Genomic DNA, 15,603 nt, shown 5'->3' on the forward strand with positions numbered 1-15,603 from the left:
GGCTCTGACAGCATACTGCCCAGTAACGGCTTTTCAACCGGGCACCTTTCATTGGCCCAAACAGGGCATTAAGTATTTGGGCATTTTATTCCCAGCAAATTTATGTGATTTTAGTGAGAGTTAATTTTGACCCTTTAATTAAAAGATTTTCGAGCGATGTGGGCAGGTGGGCTTCATTACATTTATCTATGATTGGGAAGGTTAATGTTATTAAAATGAATTGTATTCCAAAATTCAACTACCTGCTACAGTCTTTCCCTGTAAATGTCCCCCTCTCTTATTTCAAACAATTTGATAGCATAGCGAAGTCCTTTATTTGGAATGGAACTCGTCCCAGGTTACATTTCAATAAGTTACATAGGCCGATTGACAAGGGTGGGCTAGGCCTACCCAAGATTTTGTTTTATTATTATGCATTCGGTCTTAGACATTTGGCTCATTGGTCGCTTCCACCTGAAAGAGGGTTATAAAGGGTTATAAGTTGATTCCTAATGCATAATTTTGTGGTTAAATTTATTTTTGTCTGTCTTGGAATCAATAAAAAAATGTTAATAACAAAAAAAAAAGATGTTTAAAGGAATATTCCGGGTTCAATTCAAGATAAGCTCAATCAACAGCATTTGTGGTATAATATTAATTACCACAAAAATTTATTTTGAGTTGCCTCTACTTTTCTTTAAAGAAAAAAAAAAAACCTGGGTTCCAGTGAGGCACTTACAATGGAAGTGAATGGGGGCCAATGCATAAATGTTAAAATACTCTTTATTTCAAAAGTGTAGCCACAAGACAAACAATATGTGTGTTAACATGATTTAACTATGATAAAATTGCTTACTAACCTTTTCTGTTTAGTTATAGCTAATTTGCTGCTTTGTTGTCATGACAATGTAATATCTACAAACCCTGAAACCCTAAATGACTGTAAAAATGATGATTTAAACAACTTTACAGTGGAGTTTTAACAGAATAATTAATGTAAGTGCTTTTTTTTTTAATTATAAGCTTCACATTTCTGCATGACCTGCACGCTAGTAACAAAATACAACAGCCTGAAATGTCATATACTAGACTAGAAATTACAGGGTTGGCTGCCGTGTCTTACTGTAACTGTTATGTTGGAAGACGCCCCTCTTACATCTTAGCAGGGTGAGATGACAGAAAAGGGTTTGGATTAATGGGAAATGGTAAAGTTAAAGTAGCCACAGCCAGGCAAGCAGATGCACAGATGGTGTGTCAGTGCAGCCGGGGGTGAAAGCTCCGGTGTAACAGAGTTTGAACCAGAGTGCTCCATCAGGGATACTTTGATGTGGCTGGGAGGTTGGAGAGTGAAAAATGTACAGGTGGGACTTAAAAGTGAGAGCCTTCAGTACAAATCAACCATTTAGACTCGTCCCAACGCACGCATTTGCGTTCAGTTGTGAAAGTGAGCGATTAATCATCAGCAGTTTACAGAAGCAGATAACCACACATTGATGAGTAATGCGTGTGCTTTTCTGCTTTGGCAGCTTGCTACGAAAGATTGATGGCAAAGCTTAAAGTACACAAATACAAAGGTGATACTTGTTGCCCTGATCTCTGAGTGAGCGGTATCTCCACTCGTTTGGTGGGGTAAGGTGGGGGTTACCCTTCACACCTGCAGTATAGCACCTGAAAGGACTTAAAATGCAAACACGTGCTAAACTTAGGCTAAAGTTGGTTTGGTCTGAAAGTACCCAGGATGAGAACACTTTGATCAGTTGATCCCAGTGCATTACACACATTTTCCTACCCTCTGTTATTCATAAATGATGTAAGGATTTAAGACTCTTGTGTTTCAAAGGTTGAACTCTGTCGGTAATCATTTACAGCATTTCTGTCTTATTGATCCCATGTGCTTTTAACCACTGATCTTCAGTCAGTTGTATGTTCTCACATTAAGAGGAATACGTGGTAAAAACATCAATTTCGGGTGATTCGATCAAAGGTGGACAGTGCTAAATACAGGTGTAAATGAGGTCCAAAATGTTTTGTGGACAACGGAGAAAGACTGCCTACTCACTTGTCAATCAACCATTGAGCTTAAAGAAGGGCTTTAAACATTGTCAGTTACATGTAGCTTTAAAAATAATAACAGTTTGAATTTCTTTTGCACATACTGTATGCATATTTCACAAAACATCTTTAGTGAAGCAAGCACATCTTAAGTTAATTTAATACATGCATTCAACTAAAAATAAAACAATAAGCATTTTGCTCAAAATGTTGTGGCAAGATTAAAATTAAAGATTTTTCTGTTACTTTGCTTAGACATAGTAAGTAATGTATGTAATCATGGACTCTCATGACCTTCCCCGCAGCTGACCACAGAGATGGATGTAATTGCCAGATGTAAACATGGCCAGAGAGTGCAACAGTCCGGTTCTGAAAGTAAAAATCCCATTCATTTTTTTCATAGGGTATTGATTTTTAACAATAGCTTAAACATTTTTTGACAGACCTAAAAGGAGCTCCAAGGTTGTTATCGATGTTAAATGCTCCTGTTGAACCCATCAGTCTGCGTCACTTCAACTTCATTTTTATAAAACGTGTTTTACAGTGGAATTCTTGGTGAAGAAATACACTACACATGCAAGCAAACCAGTTAATGAGCCCAGCACAAACCACCCACTCCCATGATGCACTGTGAATGATGCAGTCGAGTTGGTCTCCCTACACTCTCAGACTACTTATATACAGTTGAAGTCAGAAGTTTGCATACACTTAGGTTGAAGTCATTAAAAATAATTTTTTAACCACTCCACAGATTTAATATCAGCAAACTATAGTTTTGGCAAGTCGTTTAGGACATCTACTTTGTGCATGACTGATCACATTGATGAGTGATTTTTCCAACAATTGTTTAAAGACAGATTGTTTCACTTTTAATTGACTATATCACAATTCCAGTGGGTCAGAAGTTTACATACACTAAGTTAACTGTGCCTTTAAGCAGCTTGGAAAATTCCAGAAAAAGATGTCAAGTCTTTAGGCAATTAGCCAATTAGCTTCTGATAGGAGGTGTACTGAATTGGAGGTGTACCTGTGGATATAATTTAAGGCATACCTTCAAAACTCAGTGCCTCTTTGTTTGACATCATGGGAAAATCAAAAGAAATCAGCCAAGACTTCAGAAAATAAAATGTGGACCTCCACAAGTCTGGTTCATTCTTGGGAGCAATTTCCAAATGCCTGAAGGTACCACATTTATCTGTACAAACAATAGTATGCAAGTATAAACACCATGGGACCACGCAGCCATCATACCGCTCAGGAAGGAGACGCATTCTGTCTCCTAGAGATGAACGTAGTTTGGTGCAAAAAGTGGAAATCAATCCCAGAGCAACAGCAAATGACCTTGTGAAGATGCTGGAGGAAACAGATAGACAAGTATCTATGTCCACAGTAAAACGAGTCCTATATTGACATAACCTGAAAGGCTGCTCAGGAAGCCACTGCCTCAAAATCACTATTAAAAAGCCAGACTACAGTTTGCAAGTGCACATGTGGACAAAGATATTACTTTTTGGAGAAATGTCCTCTAGTCTAATAATTTTTTTTTTTTTTTTTACGGTTTGGCCATAATGACCATCGTTATGTTTGGAGGAAAAAGGGTGAGGCTTGCAAGCAGAAGAACACCATCCCAACCGTGAAGCATGGGGGTGGCAGCATCATGTTGTGGGGGTGCTTTGCTGCAGTAGGGACTGGTGCACTTCACAAAAGGAAAATTATGTAGATATATTGAAGCAACATCTCAAGACATCAGCCAGGAAGTTAAAGCTCTGTTGCAAATGGGTCTTCCAAATGGACAATGACCCCAAGCATACCTCCAAAGTTGTGGCAAAATGGCTTTAGAGTAACAAATTAAAGGTATTGGAGTGGCCATCACAAAGCCCTGACCTCAATCTGATAGAAAATTTGTGGGCAGAACTGAAAAAGTGTGTGCGAGCAAGGAGGCCTACAAACCTGACTCAGTTACACCAGTTCTGTCAGGAGGAATGGGCCAAAATTCCAGCAACTTATTTTGAGAAGCTTGTGGAAGGCTTCCCAAAACATTTGACCCAAGTTAAACAATTGAAAGGCAATGCTACCAAATACTGACAAAGTGTATGTAAACTTCTGATCCACTGGGAATGTGATGAAAGAAATAAAAGCTGAAATAAATCATTCTCTCTACTATTATTCTTACATTTCACATTCTTAAAATAAAGTAGTGATCCTAACTGACCAAAGACAGGGAATGTTTTCTACGATTAAATGTCAGGAATTGTGAAAAATTGAGTTTAAATGCATTTGGCTATGGTGTATGTAAACTTCTGACTTCAACTGTATATGTATATGTGAGTATGTGTGTGTGTGTGTGTGTGTGTGTGTAAGAGGTTCATATGTTGGAAAAGGAGGAAACGGGAAAGTTGGGATTGCAACTCAAAGGTAGAACTTTAAACAAACTCAAAGTGGTTTTTCAGCAATACACTCATCAGATCAGATCAGATCACACTTTTAACACAGTCTTTTCTCTCACGTCTCTGGTGTGGTCCCTTTTTATCACTCTCCCCAGTGCTTACTGCAACAGGTGTTAGACATTATAGCACTCAGGTGTGTTCACCCTTACCGCTTTCTCTCTCTCTGGACGAACGCTCGACCACGCCCCCACCACCACATATCCCCACCACCCAACTCAGGCCGGGGAGTCACCCGGTCTGCCCACCACTCCCCCCCCCATTTCTAGAAAGGAAGTCTGCGACAGCCATCTGCACCCCCGGTCTGTGGACCACCTCGAACCTAAAGGCTGAAGAGCCAGATACCAACAGGTGATCCACACCTAATGTAGAATAATTAGGCACAAACATTCTATAATAGCCAACCAGCCCCAGGAACTGTCTCACCTCCTTTTTGGTCTTGGGTCTTGGGCAGGTCGCAATCGCCACAGTTTTATCAATTTGGGGATGCACCTGCCTGTGGCCCAAGTGGAACCCCAGATTCCGTACCTCCACCCGTCCAACTGCGCACTTCTTGGGGTTTGTCGTGAGTCCCGCCCATCTCAGCGACCTCAGAACAGTCCTCAGATGCTGCATGTTCCGCTGACAATCATTACTGTATATAATGATGTCATCCAGATAGGCAGTGGCGTAAGCAGAGTGTGGTCTGAGGACGTGGTCCACTTGGCGCTGACACGTAGCCGGGGCCCCAAACAAATCGAACGGAAGCGTCATAAATTGGTGTAAGCTAAACGGTATATTGCCGTTAAGGGGATCTGCCAATAACCCTTTGTCAAATCCAGTGTCGAGTAAAAGCGAGCTGTGCCCAACCGATCGAGCAACTCATCAATACAAGGCATTGGGTATGCGTCAAATTTAGACACCGATTGACTTTCCTATAATCCATACAGAAACGTACAGACCTGTCGCTCTTAGGAACTAGAACAACTGGGCTGGACCAATTGCTGTGGGATTCCTCTATTACTCCCATATCGAGCATTGCATCTAATTTTTCCCGAACTATTTTCTTTTTGTGCTCGGGCAGTCAGTAGGGACGGTTACGTACCACTACCCAGGCACCGTTTCGATGTGGTGCTGGATGAGGTTTGCACGACCCGGCAGAGGAGAAAACACGTCTGCAAATACTTTCTACAACTTGGCAACCTCTGTGAATTGATACGGTGAGAGGTGGTCTCCGCATGTGACATGATTGGCTTTTATGTTCACCTCCAGTCCGAGCTCCGCCCTGTCCGGAACTGCTGTTGCCAACATCACAGGGACCGCCTCCCTCCATAATTTCAGGAGGTTGAGATGGTATATTTGACGTACGTTACCTCTATCTGTTAGTTTCACCTCATAATCAAGATCTCCCACTCGTCGTGTGACCTCAAAGGGCCATTGCCACTTGGCGAGTAATTTAGAGCTCGATGTGGGGAGTAATATGAGCACTTTATCTCCCGGTGCAAATTCCCGTAGCCGAGTACCCCTGTTATACAGTCGGCTTTGACGTTCCTGAGCTTGGAGCAAATTGTCCTGTGTTAGTAGACCCAGAGTGTGGAGTTTTGCTGTAAGATCAAGAACATATTGAATTTCATTTTTACTGTTTGAAGGCCCCTCCTCCCAAGCTTCCTGTATGACATTGAGTGCGCCGCGCGGCCGCCACCCATACAGCAGTTCAAATGGGGAAAGCCCTGTGGAGGCTTGCGGGACTTTTCGCACTGCAAATAACAGGGGTTCGAGCCATTTATCCCAATTTCTAGCATCCTCATGCACAAACTTACAAATCATATTTTTCAGGGTTTTATTAAATCGTTCCACCAACCCATCTGTTTGTGGATGGTAAACACTGGTGCAAATCAATTTAATCCCCAATAATTTGTACAGTTGCGTAATGTTAGTGACATAAATGTTGTGCCTTGATCAGTGAGGATTTCTTTCAGAATCCCCACTCGGGAGATTATTTTGAAGAGTGCCTCTGCAACACTACGTGCTGAGATGTTGCGCAGAGGCACTGTTTCCGGATATCGTGGTGCATAGTCCACCAGAACCAATACAAAGCAATGGCCGCATGCCATCCACTCTAATGGCCCGACGAGGTCCATGCCAATTCTTTCAAAGGGGACCTTGATTAATGGAAGGGGGCGCAATGGTGCTCTTGGGGTAGCCGGCAGATTCACCAGCTGACATTCATAGCATGCTGCACACCACCTGCAAACATCCCAGTGAATGCCTGGCCAATAGAAATGGGCCATTAGTCAGTTCAGTGTTTTTTCCTGCCCTAAGTGACCCGCCATCAGATTATAATGAGACGTCTGGAATAACATTTCCCGATGGCTCTGGGACCATCTCCTGCCCCCATCTTCATGAGGGCAACTGGGGGCATGGGGGCTGCTGGGTACGGGGTCGCGGCCGGTGTTTTCTCCTGGTGTAGTAGACTCCGGATCGCATGCTGGTCCTCTGCTTGAGCTTGGAGCACCTCCTGGAATTGGCGATCCTTGTCCTGGCGTAGCTCAAGCAGGGCCTGATGTTGCGCATAGTGCATACTGCCGAGGGACTTGATGACTTCTGCCAACTGTGAGGACTCCATGCCAGCATATTTCCTCCAATTCTCCTGGGTTTTGGCACCACTGTAAGAGGTTCGTAGGGTGGAAAAAGAGGAAAAGGGAAACTTGGGATTGCAACTCAAAGGTAGAATTTTAATTAAACAAACTCAAAGTGGCTTTTCAGCAATACACTTATCAGATCAGATTACACTTTTAACACAGTCTTTTCTCTCAGGTAGCTCTCTCCCCCTTGTCTCTGGTGTGGTCCCTTTTTATCACTCTCCCCAGTGCTTACTGCAATCAGAAACAGATGTTAGACATTGTAGCGCTCAGGTGTGTGCACCCTTACCGCTTTCTCTGCGGACGAACGCTCGACCACGCCCCCGCCGCCACTAAATATATATATATATATATATATATATATATATATATATATATATATATACTGTATATACGTATATGTTTAGATGATACTGTATTTCCATAATTTTTAATTCGATTACGTCATTCGCAATGCTTCGTGGGATTGTAGTTTATGCCCTCATTAAAGACGTTAACTACACAGTCTTTTACCTTTGTCTTTTTGTCCAATTTTCAAATACTTTTTGCCCTATGGAAAAAAATTATGGAAAAAAACTTCAGGAACCAAGATGGCTATTAAAGTTGATTGTTGCACTTTATAGAGATATGATGCTGTAAGTCATAATAAATATACTCCACACAAACGCAGACACAAATTCTTGGCTGCCACATTGCAAACACACAGTCCCTTTGTACTTGCATAGGTTCTTGCATTACTGTGTTGGTAAAAAAAAACCTTAGTGATATTTACTTTTAAATGTCTGCACCATTAAACAGGATGTTATTTAGGTAGCTACAGTAGCTATAAATGTGTCAACAGTTTAACTTGCTCAGCAGTATTCTCTTACTGTATTATTACTGCAAAATTAAGTGTTTTAAGGATATCTTACTGCAGTATTCTCAAACTGTTTACACTAACCTCTATAGTGTCCCTTGTGCCAATGCTGTAAATGCAATGTGTTCTTGCATAATTGTATGAATTGCGTCCTTACATGATTGAGCTTGTGTATATAGAAGTGGATGCATTCACACACAGTATGTTTCAGTGTAAGCTGCCGTATGTGGCTGTTTCCTCATTATCGTACCCAGCTTTGTGTTATCTCTTTCAGGCAGAGCTGCTGACAGGGAACCTACACAAAGGTTGTTGTTCAGTCATAGTCACTCTGGGGCCTCAGGGCTGTGTGGTGTGTCAGTCCACAAACGTGGCCCCTAAACCCGTCCCCACCACCATGTTGATACTACGGTAAGACTACAGTCGCTCCTAACCAGGACGTCAGTCAAATATCCAGTGCATCTACATAATGATATTATTATTATTTTTTTTATTTTTATTATTTACTACAAGTCTTTGGGCAATGGTCCAGTGGCACTTGTGACATACTGTTTGCCTAGATTAATTACGACACTGAATGACACTATTAGCACACTGTACACATAATCACAAGTAGTGTTTTCATTAAGTCGAATAAATGCATCATCGTTGAGTTAATTATCTGTATCTGTTGTATTTGGCACTTGCAGCCTGTTACTCATCACACACCAGGTGTACAGGTGTACCTCCTCGGTAGGTTCATTACCACTTTATTTTTTGTTTTATCAGCCTGCCCCATCTTGCAAAGTCTGGTCCACTTTGCAGATTCTTTTGTCCAAGAACTGCCACTAACACAGGGAGGCCTTCCTACCACTGTTAATTTTATGTTGTTTTATTTTATGAGACATTTATAGAAATAGATCACCCAAAAATGAAAATGTATTAAAATTTTTCATGATTTTTTAAAGATGAAAATGTATATTATTTACTCACCTTTATGCCTCTTAACAAACACGCATGATGAAGCAAAGAAACAAGACAGACAAACAAGAAAGTGTCGTAATACGCACAATGAACCACGTAAGAATCATTTTGCAAAAATGTAAGTAAAATAATGTGATCCTATGAGACCCGGTTGAAAGTTAATAAAAGGATATTTCTTGCAGCTGACATAATTATTTCCTACTGAAACATCTGATTGTTGTCAGAAGTTCAGTCTGGCATTTTACACGTATGTTAATTGGATACAGCTACTGATGTGTCTCGTATTTCCTCGAGTCTGACATCAGCCTCTTATTAATTGTGAATGTGCTTCTTCTGGTTTCTCCTCTGATTGTAATCTCTGAAGATGCTTACTCATTTCACACCTGGATTCAGATACTCTGGCGTCATAGTAACTTGTGTTTCCTGTTTATTTTATTGCAAATTTCAAAATGCTTGAAAAGTCTTATGAAGAACAACAGGATCAATTATTAGTCAAGTATTATGTGTCAAGACAGAAAGAAAACACATTTCTGATGGAAGTATGCAAAACAATAAACAAAAATGTCCTTCTGGTGTCCAACAAATAAAATAAAAAAAATCATCTGCTTCTCTGTTCTTTGTTTTAATTATTCTTTGGCTTTAGAAAATGTCTGGGAGTACAAAGTATGCATTTCAGTTCTCCTTTTTAAAATCACATTTCACATGGTTAAGAAGCAAATTGACAACTTCGTCCTGCACTCATCCGTTAGCGTGACATGCAGACCATCTTTGCTCTATGTAACTAAGGTTCTTAGAAAAATTAATTTATTTGGAGTAGTTCATGGGGTTTTTCATTATTCTCCAAAACCCTGTAGTTTTCAGTAGAATGAGCCCTGCTTTTCCAGTCATTGGTATGAGAACATTAGTTTTAACAAAGGTGTACTATTAGTAAGCTTATGTTATGATGCATACGCATTAATCAATCGCACTTTGTCAAAGCATCAAAAGCCTACTTGTCTGTATTATACACAGGGAAGACCAGGGCTAAAAATTAAATATGTATTTTTAATTTTTTTATGTTAAAATACTGTCTATCCAAGCTTAATATTCTGAGTCAACTATACACCGATCAGCCACAACATTAAAACCACCTGCCTAATATTATGTAGGTCCCCCTCGTGCCGCCAAAACAGCGCCAACCTGCATCTCAGAATAGCATTCCAAGGTGCTATTCTTCTCACCACAATTGTTAATTGAGCGGTTATCTGAGTTACCATAGACTTTGTCAGTTCGAACCTGTCTGGCCATTTTCTGTTGACCTCTCTCATCAACAAGGCATTTCCGTCCACAGAACTGCCGCTCACTGGATGTTTTTGTTACTGACCCGTATCTGCATGATTTTATGCACTGCACTGCTCCCACCAATTGGCTGATTAGATAATCGCATGGATAATTTTTGGTGCCAGACGGGCTGATTTGAGTATTTCTGTAACTGCTGATCTCCTGGGATTTTCACACACAACAGTCTGTAGAATTTACTCTGAATGGTGCCAAAACCAAAAAACATCCAATTCTGTGGATGGAAATGCCTTGTTGATTAGAGAGGTCAGCAGAGAATGGCCAGACTGGTTTGAACTAACAAAGTCTACGGTAACTCAGATAACCGCTATGTACAAATGTGGTGAGAAAAATAGCATCTCAGAATGCAGGTTGGTGCTGTTTTGGCGGCACAAGGGGGACCTACACAACATAAGGCAGGTGGTTTTAATGTTGTGGCTGATCGGTGTTAGTCAATTGTAGGCTGATTTACCCACAAGTGTAAACACTGTGGCACTTTCAAAATATTGCTCTCGACCTGCCCAACATACAGTAGCAACTTTGGCCCAACCAGCGTGAGTCTGAGACAATACTATATATTTGACCAACCAACAGAAGACGAGGAGAATGTTTGGAAAACCTGTTTGAAAACATTAATAATTTTTGCTATTCTGTTTGGCTAGTGATGCAGAAATTAAACAAACAAAAAATTTGAGTGCAAGTCAATTTTGTATAGAGGCAACATATATAATATTTAAAACACACTTGCCCCCCCCCCCCCCCAAAACATTTTTTTTTAATTAATTTAAATTTAAAACAGTAAACTATGTCTTTTACATTTGCATTACTGTACAGGTGCTGGTCATATAATTAGAATATCATCAAAAAGTTGATTTATTTCACTAATTCCATTCAAAAAGTGAAACTTGTATATTATATTCATTCATTACACACAAACTGATATATTTCAAATGTTTATTTCTTTTAATTTTGATGATTATAACTTACAACTAAGGAAAATCCCAAATTCAGTATCTCAGAAAATTAGAATATTACTTAAGTCTTATTATCTATCATTTTTGTCTTTCATTCAAAATACTCACAAAAATCAATCCTCAAATAGATATCAAACAATTCCAAACACAACACAAATTGATAAAAAACAAATATTTTTGTCAAATATATGTGTGACACAGTTATTGGACATTATAACTCCTATAATGTCTAATGAGGTTGGAGAACACATGGCAAGTGATCTGAAACCATTCCTCCATACAGAATCTCTCCAGATCCTTCAAATTCAGAGGTCCACACTGGTGGTCTCTCCTATTCAGTTCACCCCACAGGTTTTCTATGGGGTTCAGGCCAGGGGACTGAGATGGCCATGGCAGAACCTTGATTTTGTGGTCAGTGAACTATTTTTGTGTTGATTTTTTATGTGTGTTTTGGATCATTGTCCTGCTAGAAGATCCAGCCACAGCCCATTTTAAGCTTTCTGGCAGAGGCAATCAGGTTTTTGATTTTTTTTATCAGTTGGTATTTGATAGAGTCCATGATGCCATGTATCCGAACAAGATGTCCAGGTCCTCTGGCATAAAAAAAAGCCCCACAACATTAAAGATCCACCACCATATTTAACCGTGGACATGAGGTACTTTTCCATATGGCTACCTCTCTGTGTGCACCAAAGTCATCTCTGGTGTTTACTGCCAAAAAGCTCTGTTTTGGTTTTATCTGACTATAGAACCCAGTCCCATTTGAAGTTCCAGTAGTGTCTGGCAAACTGAAGATGTTTGAGTTTGTTGTTGGATGAGAGCAGTCTTTTTTCTTGAAAACCTCTTAAACAACTTGTTGTGATGTAGGTGATGTCTGATTGTAGTTTTGGAGACTTTCTGACCACAAGACCCAACTAATTCCTGCAATTCTCCAGCTGTGATCCTTGGAGAATTTTTGGCCACTCGAACCATCCTCCTCACCGTGCGTGGAGACAATAAAGACACACGTCCTCTTTCAGGTCGAATCGTAACATCTCCAGTTAAATGGCACTTCTTAATTATTGCCATGATGGTGGAAATTGGTATTTTCAATGCTTTAGCTATTTTCTCAACAACCTTTTGCTGCACATCATAACTTTATTCTTTGTTCTTACCCATTGTGATGGATGACTAAGGGGGCTTTCACACTGGGCATGTTTGCTGTGGTTCGATTCCGAATGTGATTGTTCCCAGTGCCCCCCGCAGCGTTGGTCTGGTTTCACACTCACTTGATTCTATCAAACCCCGGTCCATTTGCATTCATCTTACGTCTTCAAAAACACGCATGGTGAACACAATGCGACTCATCATACTTTTTGTTTTTTTGTTATTTTTGGTGCCATTATGCACAGCAGAGTGAACAACAACTGCGTATACATGCGCTTCATGGCGTAACTCATCAGATGTCCAAGGGAAGGCAGCTTGCTGCTGCTCGCAAACGGCATTTTTTGAGGAGACAGCTGATTGCAAGGAATTCATTTGCATCTTTGTTTACACTAAATGCTTACACTCGTGTCCAAGGTGAAGTTATCACCACTGTCATCTCCTATTATACCCTATATTTATAACCTATAATAGTATTTATATATAGTATTTATAAGGTATATAGATAGATAGACAGACAGACAGATAGACAGACAGTATTTATAGTGTTGATTGTACTTGTATGTCATTGTGGTGTCATTACTTTTTTGGGACTTTCAGGAATGTGTGGATCCTCATGTGTTGTCGAAACTAATGATGTCGTCATCGGCTAAAACGCATGCGCAGGTTACTTTACTTCCTGAACGAGTGCACACCCAAGTCCGAGTTGCATTCACATTCACACGAATCGTGCTACAGTTCCATTGTAACCGAACTCAGACCACCTCCTACAGGTAGTCTCGGTTTCGGTACCACGGTGCGCTCCCCGGTCCGCATGCAAACCGTGCTCTGTTTCGAACTAAACTGCCAGTGTGAAAGCACCCTAAAAGAATTTGGCCTATGTGTTACCTCATATTTTTACCCATGTGAAACAGGAAGTCATGGCTGAACAATTTCATGTTCCTTGTCACCCAGGTGTACTAAAATATGTAAAATATGAATGGGAATAATATTTCAGATATATTTTACTCATAATAATTTCTAGGGGTGCCAGTAATTGTGGCAAACTTGTTTTGGAGAAAAATATTTATTTTCTTATGAGATTTTTCCAACTTTCAATTACTTTACTTCAATTAAAGGTTAGATTTTTGTGAATATTTTGAATAAAAGATCAAAAGGATAAACAGCATAGACATATTTTTCACAGCCTCCTTTGCTCATATTTACCAAGGGTGCCAATATTTTTGGCCAATACTGTATATGCTGTTTTAAGTGTTTGCACAGTAATGAGAACATTTAAAACGACATTTGTTAGTTTGATTGAATTATTTTGTCTGATTTACAGATATACAAAGCATTCCACATCTCTCTCTCTCTCCATCTCCCTCTCTTGTTTTAGTCATCCACACTCACATACAGAGTGCAGCATGACATTTCCAGTTTCAACAGAGTAGGCTGCCCCTCGCTCCCCTGTCCTCTCTGGGTGACTCAGTGCTTAGCAGTGATCCACACAGTGGGAGTCCGCCTGGCTGTGGTCTCCACGTGGCCGTTGGCTCATTTCCGCGCACGTTGATGAACCATAAATCCTGAGTTGTTTAGCTCTTTTGGATGCCCTGATCCCTCTTCCAGTAACTTTGTTTTTTCCTCACTTGTTAAAAACGTAGAAAAGGAGGGGAATGGGGGCAAATGCCAGATTTTATCTCAATGGCTAGACAGGAGCAAGGCATGTTTCCATTTGTTTACTTTTCGAAGAATGATGGGGCATCACTTTTTTAAAAGAAACTTGTGCATGTCTTCCCAACTGATACAGTGTTTCTTTTCACTGTTATGCAGATGACACCCAAATCTATTTACCTCTGAAGCGCAATGACAAGCATACCCTTGAGCCACTACTAGCCTGTCTAAAGGAACTGAATGCATGGCTGACTCAAATATTTTTTGTTCAGTTCTAATGACAGTAATCATGTGTGCAACCTCAAGTTAGGTACTCTTTATTCTTTTACTACATCATGTGCTAGGAACTTAGGTATCTTATTCGACAACAACCTTAAATTTGATAAACAAATTAATGCTGTGGTAAGATTAGATTTCTTCCATTTACGACTGTAAGCCAGAGTAAAACATTTTCTCTCTGCGAGAAACCTTGAAAAAATCATTCATGCCTTTGTTCAGACTACTGTAATTCCCTTTATATTGGAATTAATCAATCTGCCCTCAATCGTCTACAACTGGTCCAAAATGCTGCTGCCAGATTCCTAAAGAGCAGACGCAAGTCTGAGCACATCACCCCAATTTTAATCTCACTACACTGGTTACCGGTCAGATACAGAATTGATTTTAAAATTGTATTATTCATTTACAAATCATTAAACAACCAAGCACCTCCGTATCTTTCAAATTTGCTGTGTCCCCACATGCCTACTCGATCCCTAAGATCTGGGGACCATGGCTTACTCTACGTTCCCAGATCTGGAACAGTGTGCCGGCTCATATCAGAACTGCTCTACCTGTTTTTAAGTCTAGGTTAAAAACCCACCTCTTTTCATTGGCTTTTAACTTACCTTGATACCTTGCCTTCTGTGTCTACCTTTTTTATCTTGTCCTTTGTTGTTTGGTTTTATTGCTCTGTATAATGTACTGTACAGCACTTTGGTCAACTTCAGTTGTTTTTAAATGTTTACATTTATATTACATGTATGCATTTGGCAGATGCTTTTTATCCAAAGCATCTTACAGGACACTTATTACAGGGACAATCCCCCTGGAGTTAAGTGCCTTGCTCAAGGACACAAATGGTGGTTGGGATCGAACCGGCAACCTTCTGCTTACCAGTTCTGTGCTTTAGCCCACTACGTCACCATCACTTCATAAAATGTGCTCAACAAATAAACTTTGACTTGACTTTTGGGGATATGAACCCAACAAATGGCTTACTTATGGTTGACTCTGCACATTATACTTAATAAAGGAGAAAGGAACCATCCAAAAAATTTGACAACAATTAGACACTTAACCTTTAAAGAACATTCAACAGAAGGTTAAAGTGTTTACCGGGCTTCCCTGAGCATAGCTTAGTGAGTCACAAAGCAATGCACTGCTCTCTGCACTTTAGCCTGAATACAGCATTTTTTGCAGTGTCAGCAAATAGACCTCATAAAAAATAAACACTGTTGTTCAGACAATAGGTATGGAAAGTGAAATTTTTTTGTATGTGACTCAGTTTGCAACTGCTTCCTGCACAACTACTTAGCACCAAGTGTTATGGATAAAATTGTTTT

General features: G+C 40.2%; 1 pseudogene; it reads left to right on the forward strand.

The window, feature by feature from the left end:
- Positions 1–15,603, forward strand: part of LOC127454704 (ribokinase-like) — a 63,543-nt pseudogene that overhangs the window by 35,272 nt on the left and 12,668 nt on the right.

This window comes from Myxocyprinus asiaticus, chromosome 17 (genome assembly GCF_019703515.2).
Source record: "Myxocyprinus asiaticus isolate MX2 ecotype Aquarium Trade chromosome 17, UBuf_Myxa_2, whole genome shotgun sequence".
Lineage (NCBI taxonomy): Eukaryota > Metazoa > Chordata > Actinopteri > Cypriniformes > Catostomidae > Myxocyprinus > Myxocyprinus asiaticus.